Genomic DNA, 13819 nt, shown 5'->3' on the forward strand with positions numbered 1-13819 from the left:
TGGGATCTGTAAGTAATACACTGCTTCTGTTATTTCACGTGTTTTGTTGTGTCGGCTCCTCTGTTTCTTACCTGAGCAATACACCTGAACTGAACACTCCTCCCAGGCAGGGCTCTCTTAGAGAGTGGCTATCTTGGTAGGAATAAACGGGACACAGGTGAGAGAAGTGTGCAAGAACATCTGCTAGCTTAAAAAAGTTTCCTGTGAGAGGAACACATGGTGAAGGGGCAGACATTTAGGCAATGAGTTGCCTTCCAGGATAAAAAAGTGTCCCATGGAAGACACACTGTAAACACCCACTGCAACCTCTTCTGGAACAAAAATTCGAGGAAAATCACAACAGCTGGTCTTCAATGGCAGTTGAAAATCAAAGATGTCAAAGAGATCACCTACCAGGATCTTTCTTTTCAAAAGAAACATAGAAGGAATGGCCAGATCTATGTAAGAAAATCCAGGAGGAGGCCGGGCGCGGTGGCTCAAGCCTGTAATCCCAGCACTTTGGGAGGCCGAGATGGGCGGATCACGAGGTCAGGAGATCGAGAGACGATCCCGGCTAACACGGTGAAACCCCGTCTCTACTAAAAAAAAAAATACAAAAAAATAGCCAGGCGAGGTGGTGGGCACCTGTAGTCCCAGCTACTCGGGAGGCTGAGGCAGGAGAATGGCGTAAACCCGGGAGGCGGAGCTTGCAGTGAGCTGAGATCCGGCCACTGCACTCCAGCCTGGGTGACAGAGCAAGACTCCGTCTCAAAAAAAAAAAAAAAAAAAAAAAGAAAATCCAGGAGGAGGTGAGACCCCATAGCCAAAAAAAAGAAATATTCAAAACAGAGACAATTGTCTATGTATCAAATCATATTAACACATCAGATAAAATAAAGATTGAAAAGACTCTTTTGGATTTGTAGAGTGCAGGTCAATAACGAACTTGGTGAGAAGAGTTTCAGTGAAGCTATTTTTCCTTTTTGTGAAATATGAATAAATGATGTAGTACAGATTGTGATAGAGTGAGCTGAATGACAGAACTGAGGGCCCAGGTGAGGATAGGGAGAGTAATTTAAAGTGTGTTCTATCTGCTCAGCTGCATTGTTTTATCCAGCAGTGGTCACAGCCAAAGGAGGAAAGCAGAATGAGAAACAGGATCCAAGTGAAATTTAGCTATGATGTCTCTCTGGGTCACCCACTCACAACTTCCCCATCATTGTGTAACAGTTCATCATTCTTATTAATTCCAGAAAACAGTATACTGCAACCCTGCCAAGAAAGAGCTACTTCCCATTCTTTCTGTTCCACTTTACTGTCTGAAAAGATTTCTAGTCCTTGTGAAATATTCTAACAGAAATGCTATAGATGACAAGTTCTTCTGGTACTCTTAACCATTCACTGCAGTTCCCAAAAGCAGAGACAGTAAAAGTTTTCCTAAAATGAAAGTCAAATGTCAGTGTTTTCAGAAAGAGGAATAGTATGTTTCTTAAAGGAATATCAGATTGTTTACTTTGTGTCAACTCAGAAATTAAAGACAAGAAAGATAACTTTAACATAACCTACCATCAGAAAAGCAAACAGAGAAAAACAGCAGTGCAGACCAACAAGAGTTCCTACATCCTGTGCTGATTCCAGTCCACCATAATCACAGCACACCTGTATATAGTTCCAAGGAGCAATGAAAAACAAGAAAGAATGTATTGATTTACCCAATGCTCTTTGCTGAAAATTAAATGAAATCTCTATGAACATGAGTTTGAATTCTGGCCCTGCTAGGTTGAACTGATAAAGTGGAAGAAGGAGAAGTGTGGGCCTTGCTGTTCTGTCATAGTATTTGAAAGAGCATTCAAATTATTTGCATCTCAACAAAATATCTTGGAGAACACTTCCAAGATGGCCGAATAGGAACAGCTCTGGTCTGCAGCTCCCAGCGAGATCAATGTAAATGACGGATGATTTCTGCATTTCCAACTGAGGTTCCTGGTTCACTTCACTGGGACTGGTTGGACAGTGGGTGCAGCTCATGGAGGGTGAGCTGAAGCAGGGCGGGACATTGCCTCATCTGGGAACGGCAAGGGGTTGAGGGATTTCCCTTTCCTAGCCAAGGGAAGCTGTGACAGACTGTACCTGGAGAAACGGTACACTCCTGATGAAATACTGCATTTTTCCTACAGTCTTAGCAACCAGCAGACCAGGAGATACCCTCCTGTGCCTGACTCGGTGGGTGCCACGCCCATCGACTCTTGCTCCCTGCTAGCGCAGCAGTCTGAGATTCACCTGCGATGCAGCAGCTTGATGTGGGGAGGGGCATCTGCCATTGCTGAGGCTTGAGTAGCTTACAGTGTAAACAAAGAGGCCAGGAAGCACGAACTGGGTGGAGACCACCGCAGCTCAACAAGGCCTACTGCCTCTATAGATTCCACCTCTCGGGACAGGACATAGTAGAACAAAAGGCAGCAGACAGTTTCTGCAGACTGAAACGTCCCCGTCTGACAGCTCTAAAGAGAGCAGTGGTTCTCTCAGCACAGTGTTCGACCTCCGAAAATGGACAGACTACCTCCTCAAGTGGGTCCCTGAACCCTGTGTAGCCTGACTAGCAAGCACATCCCAATAGGGACCAACAGACACTGCAAACAGGTGGGTGCCCCTCTGGGATGAAGCTTCCAGAGGAAGGATCAGGCGACAATATTTGCTGCTCTGAAGCCTCCGCTGGTGATACCCAGGAAACAGGGTCTAGAGTGGACCTCCAGCAAACTCCAACAGACCTGCAGCTGAGGGATCTGACTGTTAGAAGGAAAATTAACAAACAGAAAGGATTAGCATCATCAACAAAAAGGACACCTACACTAAAACCCCATCTCTAGGTCACCAACATCAAAGACCAAAGGTAGATAAAACCACAAAGATGGGGAGAAACCAGGGCAGAAAAGCTGAAATTTCAAAAAAAAAATAGAGTGCCTCTTCTTCTCCAAAGTATTGTAGCTCCTCGCCAGCAAAGGAACAAAACTGGACAGAGAATGAGTTTGACAAGTTAACAGAAGTAGGCTTCAGAAGGTTGGTAATAACAACTTCTCTGAGCTAAAGGAGCATATTCTAACCCATTGCAAAAAAAAAAAACAAAAACCTTGAAAAAAAGGTTAGACAAATGGCTAACTAGAATAAACAGTGTAGGGAAGATTTTAAATGACCTGACGGAGCTGAAAACCATGGCACAAGAACTTCGTGATGCACGCACAAGCTTCAATAGCCGATTTGATGAAGTGGAAGAAAGGATATCAGTGATCGAAGATGAAATTAATAAAATAAAGTAAGAAGACAAGATTAGAGAAAAAAGAGTAAAAAGAAATGAACAAAGTCTCCAAGAACTATGAGACTATGTGAAAAGACCAAATCTATGTTTGATTGGAGTACCGAAAAATGACAGTGAGAATGGAACCAAGTTAGTTAATATCCAACTCTTCAGGAGAATATCCAACTCTTCCAGGAGAACTTCCCCAACCTAGCAAGGCAGGCCAACATTCAAATTCAGGAAATACAGAGAACACCACAGAGATACTCCTCGAGAAGAGCAACCCCCAAGACACATAATTGTCAGATTCACCAAGGTTGAAATGAAGGAAAAAATTGTAAGGGCAGCCAGAGATAAAGGTCAGGTTACCCACAAAGGGAAGCCCATCAGACTAACAGTGGATCTCTCTACAGAAACTCTACAAGCCAGAAGAGAGTGGAGGCCAATATTCAACATTCTTAAAGAAAAGAAACTGCAACCCAGAATATCGTACCTAGCCAAACTAAGCTTCATAAGTGAAGGAGAAGTAAAATCCTTTACAGACAAGCAAATGCTGAGAGATTTCGTCATCACCAGATGTCGAGAGAACCCGCTCCTGATGTTTAATGTGGGTTCCTTTCTATTTCCTAAGTGTCTTGGCTGGTTTGAGAAATAAAGGGAAAGATGTGCACAGGAGAGAGAAATTTAAAGCTGGGTGTTCGGGGGAGACATCACATGTTGGCAGGATCCATGATGTTCCCCGAGCCGTAAAACCAGCAAGTTTTTATTAGCGATTTTCAAAAGGGGAGGGAGAGCATGAATAGGGTGTGGGTCACAGAGATCACATACTTCACAAGGTAATAAAATATCACAAAGCAAGTGGAGGCAGGGCGAGATCACAGGACCACCAGATGGGGTGAAATTAAAATTGGTAATAAAGTTTCGGGTACGCATTGTCATTGATAACATCTTATCAGGAAACAGGGTTTGAGGGCAGACAACCTGTCTGACCAAAATTTATTAGGCGGGAAATTTCCTCCTCCTAACAAGCCTGGGAGTGCTACAGGAGACCGGGGCTTATTTCATCCCTTTGGCTTTGACCATAAAAGGCAGCATGCCTTACAGGGGCCATCTATGAGCCTACCTTCAGGACACATTCTCTTTCTGAGGGATGTTCCTTGCTGAGAAAAAGAATTCAACAATATTTCTCCTATTTGCTTTTGAAAGAGGAGAAATATGGCTCTGTTCCATCTGGCTTACCGGTGGCCAGAAGTCTTATCTCTTTTGTTTCCTGAACATTGCTGTTATCCTTTTCTTTTTTCAAGATGCCCAGCTTTCATATTGTTCAAACACATGTGCTCTACAAACAATTTGTGCAGTTAACACAATCATCACAGGGTCCTGAGGCGACATTCATCCTCCTCAGTTTATGAAGAAGATGACGGGATTAAGAGATTAAAGACAGGCATAGGAAATCACAAGGGTATTGATTAGGGAAGTGATAAGTGTCCATGAAATCTTCACAATTTATGTTTAGAGATTGCAGTAAAGACAGGCATAAGAAATTATAAAAGTATTAATTTGGGGAACTAATAAATGTCCATGAAATCTTCACAACTTATGTTATTCTGCCACGGCTTCAGCCGGTCCCTCCGTTCGGGGTCCCTGACTTCCTGCAACAACCAGGCCTCCCTTACAAGAGCTCCTGAAGGAAGCACTAAACATGCAAAGGAACAACTGGTACCAGCCACTGCAAAAACCTGCCAAATGGTAAAGACCATCAATGCTATGAAGAAACTGCATCAATTAACAGGCAAAATAACCAGCTAACATCAAAATGACAAGATCAAATTCAAATATAACAATATTAACCTTAAATGTAAGTGGGCTAAATGTCCCAATTAAAAGACACAGACTGGCAAATTAGAAAGAGTCAAGACCCATCTGTGTGCTGTATTCAGGAGACCCATCTCACGTGCAGACACACATAGGCTCAAAATAAAGGGATGGAGGAATATTTACCAAGCAAATGGAAAGAAAAAAAAAAAAAAAAAAGCAGGGGGGATGGTTGCAATCCTAGTCTCTGGTACTCTGGTAAAACAGATTATAAATCAACAAAGATCAAAAGAGACAAAGAAGGCCACTAGATAATGGTAAAGGGATCAATGCAACAAGAGCTAACTATCCTAAATATATCTGCACCCAATACAGGAGAACCCAGATTCATACAGCAAGTCCTTAGAGACCTACAAAGGGACTTAGATTCCCACACAATAATAATGAGGGACTTTAACACCCCACTATGAATAGTAGACAGATCAACAAGACAGAAAGTTAATGAAGATATCCAGGACTTAAACTCAGCCCTGCACCAAGTGGAACTAGCAGACATCTACAGAACTCTCCACCACAAATCAAAAGAATATGCATTCTTCTCAGCACCTTATCACACTTATTCCAAAATTGACCACATAATTAGTAGTAAAACACTCCTCAGCAAATGTAAAAGAACAGAAATCACAACAAACTGTCTCTCAGACCACAGTGCAATCAGATTAGAACTCAGGATTAAGAAACTCACTCAAAATTGCACAACTACATGGAAACTGAACAACCTGTTCCTGAATGACTACTTGGTAAATAGCGAAATGAAGGCAGAAATAAAAATGTTCTTAGAAACCAATGAGAACAAAGACACAACATACCAGAATCTCGGAAACATTTAAAGCAGTGTGTAAATGGAAATTTATAGCACTAAATGCATACGAGAGAAAGCAGGAAAGATCTAAAATGACACCCTAACATTACAATTAAAAGAACTAGAGAGGCTGGGCACGGTGGCTCACATCTGTAATCTCAGCACTTAGGGAGGCCGAGGTGGGCAGATCATGAGGTCAGGAGTTCACGAGCAGCCTGGCCAACATGGTGAAACCTCGTCTCTACTAAAAATACGAAAATTAGCCAGGTGTGGTGGTGGGCACATGTAATCCCAGCTACTCGGGAGGCTGAGGCAGGAGAATCACTTGAAATGGAAGGTGAGTGTCGCAGTTAGCCCAGATCACACTACTGCACTCCAGCCTGGGTGAAAGAGCAAAACTCCGTCTCAAAAAAAAAAAAAAAAGTAGAGAAACAAGAGCAAACAAATTCCAAAATTAGCAGAAGGAAAGAAATAACTAAGATCAGAGCAGAACTGAAGGAGATAGAGACACGAAAAATCCTTCAAAAAATCAATGATTCCAGGAGTTGGTTTGAAAGGATCAACAAAATAGACCACTAGCAAGACTAATAAAGAAGAAAAAGAAGAATCACATAGATGTAATAAAAAATGATAAAGTAGATATCACCACCAATCCCACAGAAATACAAACTACCATCGGGAAATACTATATATACCTCTACTCAAATAAATTAGAAAATCTAAAAGAAATGGATAAATTCCTGGGCATATACCCCCCCAGAAAAAGCCTGCGTAGCCAAGACAATTCTAAGCAAAAGGAACAAAGCTGGAGGCATCATGCTACTTGACTTCAAACTACACTACAAGGCTACAGTAATGAAAAGAGCATTGTATTGGTACCAAAACAGATATATAGACCAATGGAACAGAACAGACGCCTCAGAAATAACACCACACATTTACAACAAATCTGACCAAAACAAGCAATGAGGAAAGCATTCCCTATTTGATAAACGATGCTTGGAAAACTGGCTAGCCATATGTAGAAAGCTGAAACTGGATCCTTTCCTTACACCATACAAAAAAATTAACTCAACATGGATTAAAGACTTAAATGTAAGACCTAATACCATAAAAACCCTCGAAGAAAACCTAGGCAATACCATTCAGGACATAGGCATGGACAAAGACTTCATGACTAAAACACCAAAAGCAATGACAACAAAAGCCAAAATAGACAAATGGCATCTAATTAAGCTAAAGAGCTTCTGCACAGCAAAATAAACTATCATCAGAGTGAACAGGCAATGTACAGAATGAGAGAAAATCTTTGCAATCTATCCATCTGACAAAGGGCTAATATCCAGAATCTACAAGAAACTTAAACAAATGTACAAGAAAAAAAACAACAACCCCATCAAAAAGTGGGCAAAGGATATGAACAGACACTTCTCAAAAGAAGATATTTATGCAGTCAACAGACACTTGAAAAAATGCTTATCATTACTGGTCATCAGAGAAATGCAAATCAAAACCACTATGAGATACCATCTCATGCCAGTTAGAATGGCAATCTGTAAAAAGTCAGGAAACAACAGCTGCGGGAGAGGATGTGGAGAAATACGAACGCTTTTCCACTATTGGTGGGATTGTAAATTAGTTCAACCATTGTAGAAGACAGTGTGGTGATTCCTCAAGGATCTAGAACTAGAAATACCATTTGACCAGGTGATACCATTACTGGGTACATACTCAAAGAATTATAAATCATAATACTATAAAGACACATGCACACATATGTTTATTGCAGCACTATTCACAATAGCAAAGACTTGGAACCAACCCAAATGTTCATCAATAATAGACTGGATTAAGAAAACGTGGCATATATATGCCATGGAATACTATGCAGCCATCAAAAAGGATGGCTTCATGTCCTTTGCAGGGACATGGATGAAGCTGGAAACCATCATTCTCAGCAAACTATCACAAGGACAGAAAACCAAACACCGCATGTTCGCACTCATAGGTAGGAGTTGAACAATGAGATCACTTGGACACAGGGCAGGGAACATCACACACCAGGGCCTGTTGGGGGTTGGGGAACTGGGGGAGGGATAGTATTAGGAGAAATATCTAATATAAATGATGAGTTGATGGATGCAGCAAACCAACATGGCACATGTATACCTATGTAACAAACCTGCATGTTGTGCACATGTACCCTAGAACTTAAAATATTAAAAAAGAAAAAAATAGAAAATTTAATTCTACACAAAACCTGCACATGGATGTTTATAGCAGCTCTATTCATCATTGTCAAAATTTAGAGGCATCCAAAATGGGATGAATGTATAAATGAACTTGGGTACATTCAATCAATGGAATTTTAGTAATAGGTGAACGAATAAAGGGACTTGGATATATTCAATTATTGGAATTTTATCAGCACTTGAAAGAAATGTGCTATCAAGTTATAAAACACATAGAGAAACCTTAAGTGCATATTACTAAGTAAAAAAGTTCATATAAAAAGTAAAAAAAAAAAAAAAGAAAGAAACGATAAATGCTTGAGGTGATGGATATTCCATATATCCTGTTATGATTATTATGCATTGTATCGCTGTATCAAAATATCTCATGCACCCCATAAATATATACACCTACTATGTACCCACAAAAATTAAAATTTTTTTTTAAAAAGAGGTTGGAACCTGCCCGTCTGTTTTCTTCTTCTCTCACCATGTGATCTCCTCACACTGTGCTCCTTAGCCTTCCCCCATGAGTGGAAGTAGTTTGAGGCTCTTATCAGAAGCAGATGCCCAATGTTTCTGGCCATGAGAATTATGAGCCAAATAAACTCTTTTTCTTTAAAAAAAAAAAAAAAAAGAAAAGAAAAGAAAAAGAAAAAGAAAAATAGACAACATCTTTTAAATCTCCGATTGTATTTGAGGCTTATATTATCGTTAAGTCCCCAAAACACTAAATCTTAGTCCTCAGAATGTAGGAAACCTTATAATTTAGAATATATGGTTGTTTACTTTTATCTTTAATTTATAAAAATAGTTCTACAGATTTTTTATTTGCATTTTTCTTTATTCCATCTTTTCAAAAGTTGACAAATCAAACATGACTTCTACTTTCTAGTCATTTGTTACCAAAGTATTCCCTATAACTTACGTTATTTCTTTTTTCTTTCCTTTTATTTATTTAATTTATTTATTTATTTATTTTTCAGATGGAGTCTTGCTCTGTCACCCAGCGTGGAGTGCAGTGGTGTGATCTCAGCTCACTGCAACTTCTGCCTCCGAGTTTCAAGCGGTTCTCCTGCCTCGGCCTCCCAAGTAGCTGGAGCTATAGGCATGAGCCACCACACCTGGCTAATTTTTGTATTTTTAGTAGAGACGGGGTTTCACCATGTTGGCCAGGCTGGTCCCAAACTCCTGACCTCAAGTGGTCCACCTGCTTTGACCTATCAAAGTGCTGGGATTACGGGTGTGGCCACCACCCCTGGCCAACCCATTTTCAAGGGTTGCTGGCAAGATGGTCAAATAGGAACAGGAACTGGCTGCTCCCAGCAAGATCAACACAGATGTGGGTGATTTCTGCATTTCCAACTGAGGTACCCAGCTCATCTCATTGGGACTGGTTAGACAGTGGGTGCAGCCCACAGAGGGTGAGTTGTAGCAGGGTGGGTTGTTGCCTCACCCAGGAAGCACAAGGGGTCAGGGAACTCCCTCCCCTAGCCAAGGGAAGCCATGAGGGACTGGGCTGTGAGGAAGGGTGCTCTCTGGCCCAGATACTATGCTTTTCCCATGTCGCAACCCACAGACCAGGAGATTCCCTCAAGTGCCTATGCCACCAGGGCCCTGGGCTTCAAGCACAAAAGTGGGCAGCCATTTGGGCAGACACCGAGCCAGCTGTAGGAGGTTTTTTGTTTTTTTTTTTGTTTTTTGTTTTCCATACCCTGGTGGCGCCTGGAATGCCAGCAAGACAGGAACATTTACTCCCCTGGAAAGCGGGCTGAAGTCAAAGAGACAAGTGGTCTACCTCAGCAGATCCCACCCCCATGGAGACCAGGAAGCTAAGATCCACAGGCTGGAAATTCTTGCTGCCAGCACAGCAGTCTGAAGTCAACCCGGGATGCTCAAGCTTGGTAAGGGAAGGGGCATCCACCATTACTGAGGCTCGAGTAGGCCGTTTTCCCCTCACAGTGTAAACAAAGCCACAGGGAAGTTTGAACTGGGTGGAGTCCACTGGAGCTCAGCAAAGCTGCTGTAGTCAGACTGCCTCTCTAGATTTCTCCTCTCTGGGCAGAGCATCTCTGAAAAAAAGGCAGCAGCCCCAGTAAGGGTTTATAGTTAAAACTCCCATCTCCCTGGGACAGAGCACCTAGGGGAAGGGGTGGCTGAGAGAACAGCTTCAGGAGACTTAAACATTCCTACCTGCCACCTCTGAAGAAAGCAGCCAACAGTGCTCAAGCTCTGCTAAGGGACAGACTGCCTCCTCAAGTGGGTACCTGACCTCCGTGCCTCCTAAGAGCCACCTCCCAGCAGGGGTCGACAGATACCTCATATAGCAGAGCTCTGCCTGGCATCTGGCAGGTGCCCCTCTGGGACAAAGCTTCCAGAGGAAGTAACAGGCAGCAATCTTTACTGTTCTGCAGCCTCCACTGGTGATACCCAGGCAAACAGGGTCTGGAGCAGAACTCCAGCAAACTCCAGTAGACCTGCAGCAGAGAGGCCAGACTGTTACAAGGAAAGTGAACAAACAGAAAGGAATAGCACCCACATCAACAAAAAAGACATCCACATAGAAACCCCATCCAAAGGTCACCAACATCAAAGACCAAAGGTAGATAAATCCATGAAGATGAAGAAAAACCAGCACAAAATGGCTAAAAACTCCAAAAACCAGAACTCCTCTTCTCCTCCAAAGAATTACAACTCCTTGCCAGCAAGGAAACAAAACTGGATGAAGTATGAGTTTGATGAATTGACAAAAGTAGGATTCAGAAGGTGGGTAATAACAAACTCCTCCGAGTTAAAGGAGCATGTTCTATACCAATGCAAGGAAGCTAAGAACCTTGAAAAATATAGAATTTGCTAACTAGAATAACCAGTTTAGAGAAGAACATAAATGACCTGATGGAGCTGAAAAACACAGCATGAGAACTTCATGAAGCATACATAAGTATCAATAGCCAAATTGATCAAGGAGAAAAAAAGCGTATCAGAGATTAAAGCTCAATTTAATGAAATAAAGCACGAAGACAAGATTAGAGAAAGAAAGAATAAAAAGAAACAAATACAGCCTTCAAGAAATATGGGACTACGTGGAAAGACCAAACCTATGTATGATTGGTGTACTAAAAGTGACAGGAAGAATGGAACAAAGTTAAAAAAACAGTCTTCAGGATATTATCCAGGAGAAGTTCCCCAACCTAGCAAGACAGGTCAACATTCAAATTCAGGAAATACAGAGAACACCACAAAGACACTCTCTGAGAAGAGCAACCCCAAGACACATAATTGTCAGATCCACCAAGGTTGAAATGAAGGAAGAAAAGGGCAGTAAGAGAGAAATGTCAGCTTACCTACAAAGGGAAGCCCATCAGACCAACAGCAGATCCCTCTGCAGAAACCCTACAAGCCAGAAGAGAGTGGGGACCAATATACAACATTCTTAAAGAAAATAATTTTTAACCCAGAATTTCATATCCAACCAAACTAAACTTCATAAGTGAAGGAGAAATAAAATCCTTTCCAGACAAGCAAATGCTGAGGGATTTTGTCACCACCGGGCCTGCTTTGCAAGAGCTCCTGAAGGAAGCACCAAACATAGAGAAAAAACGGGTACCAGTCATGGCAAAAATATACCAAATTGTAAAGACCATAGACACTATGAAGAAACTGCATCAACTAACAGGCAAAATAACCAGCTAGCATCATAATGACAGGATCAAATTCACACATAACAACATTAACCTTAAATACAAATGGGCTAATAGCCCCAATTAAAAGACATAGACTGGCAAATTGGATAAAGAGTCAAGACCCATCAGTATGCTGTATTCAGGAGACCCCTCTCATGTGCAAAGACACACATAGGCTCAAAAAAAGGGATGGAGGAATATTTACTGAGCATATGGAAAGCAAAAAAACACAAACAAACAAACAAAAAAAAAACAAAAAAAAAAAAACAGGGTTGCAATCCTAGTCTCTGATAAAACAGACTTTAAACCAACAAAGATCAAAAGAGACAAAGAAGGCCATTACATAATGTTAAAGGGATCAATTCAACAAGAAGAGCTAGAAGAGCTAACTATCCTAAATATATATGCACCCAATACAGGAGCACCCAGATTCATAAACGAAGTTCTTAGGGACCTACAAAGAGACTTAGTCTTCCACACAATAATAGTGAAAGACTTTAACACCCCCCTGTCAATATTAGACAGATCAACAAGACAGAAAATTAACAAGAATATTCAGGACCTAGACTCAGCTCTGGAACAAGAGGACCTAATACACATCTACAGAATTCCCCATCCCAAATAAACAGAAGATACATTATTCTCAGCACCACATCACACTTATTCTAAAATTGGCCACATACTTGGAAGTAAAACACTCCTCAGCAAATGCAAAAGAACAGAAATCATAACTAACAGTCTCTCAGATGACAATACAATTAAATTAGAACTCGGGATTAAGAAACACACTCAAAACCACACAACTACATGGAAACTGAACAACCTGCTCCTGAATGACTACTGGGTAAATAACAAAATTAAAGCAGAAATGAATAAGTGATCTGAAACAAATGACATGTACCAGAAACTCTGGGATACAGCTAAAGCAGTGTTTAGAGGGAAATTTACAGAACTAAATGCCCCTAAGAGTAAGCAGGAAAGATCCAAAATCAACAACCTAACATCACAATTAAAAGAACTAGAGAAGCAAGAGAAAACAAATTCAAAAGCTAGCAGAAGATAAGAAATAACTAACATCAGAGCGAAACTGAAAGAGATAGAGACAGAAAAAAAACCTTCAAAAAATCAAATCAATCCAGGAGCTGGTTTTTTGGAAAGATTAATAAAATAGATAGACCACTAACCTGACTAATAAAGAAGAAAAGAGAGAAGAATCAAATAGATGCAACAAAAAATTATAAAGAAGATATCACCACTGATCCCACAGAAATACAAACTATCATTAGAGAATATTATAAACACCTCTACACAAATAAACTAGAAAATCTAGAAAAAGTGGATAAATTCCTGGAGACATATACCCTCCCAAAACTAAACCAGAAAGTAGTTGAATCCCTGAATAGACCAAAAACAAGTTCCGTAATTGAGGCAGTAATGAATAGCCTACCAACCAAAAAAGCCCATGATAAGACAGATTCACAACCAAATTCTACCAGAGGTACAAAGAGGAGCTGGTACCATTCCTTTTGAAACTATTTCAAACAATAGAAAAGAAGAGACTCCTCCATAACTTTTTTTTATGAGGCCAGTATCATCCTAATACCAAAACCTGGCATAGACACAACAAAAAACAAAATTTCAGGCCAATATCTCTGATGAAGATCGATGCAAAAATCCTCAATAAAATACTGGCAAACAGAATCTAGCAGCACATGAAAAAGCTCATCCAGCACAATCAAGTCGTCTGCATCCCTGGAATGCAAGGCTGGTTGAACATACACAAATAAATAAACATAATCTATCACATAAACAGAACCAATGACAAACACCATGTGATTATCTCAATAGATGCAGAAAAGGCCTTCAATATAAGTCAACACCCTTTCATGCTAAAAACTCTCAATACACTAGGTATTGATGGAACATATCTCAAAATAATAAGAACTATTTATGACAA

General features: G+C 40.7%; 1 long non-coding RNA gene across 1 annotated transcript in view; it reads left to right on the forward strand.

Annotated features, from left to right (window-relative positions):
- The window catches only part of LOC144332767 (uncharacterized), a 42285-nt gene extending 31047 nt beyond the window's left edge, over positions 1 to 11238 (forward strand). Inside the window, exons 3-4 of the long non-coding RNA XR_013400848.1 lie at positions 9166 to 9549; positions 9921 to 11238. This is a non-coding gene — a long non-coding RNA (uncharacterized LOC144332767). The remainder of the gene's footprint in view (positions 1 to 9165; positions 9550 to 9920) is intronic.
- Positions 11239 to 13819: the final 2581 nt, after the last annotated feature.

Source organism: Macaca mulatta, chromosome 11 (genome assembly GCF_049350105.2).
Source record: "Macaca mulatta isolate MMU2019108-1 chromosome 11, T2T-MMU8v2.0, whole genome shotgun sequence".
NCBI lineage: Eukaryota > Metazoa > Chordata > Mammalia > Primates > Cercopithecidae > Macaca > Macaca mulatta.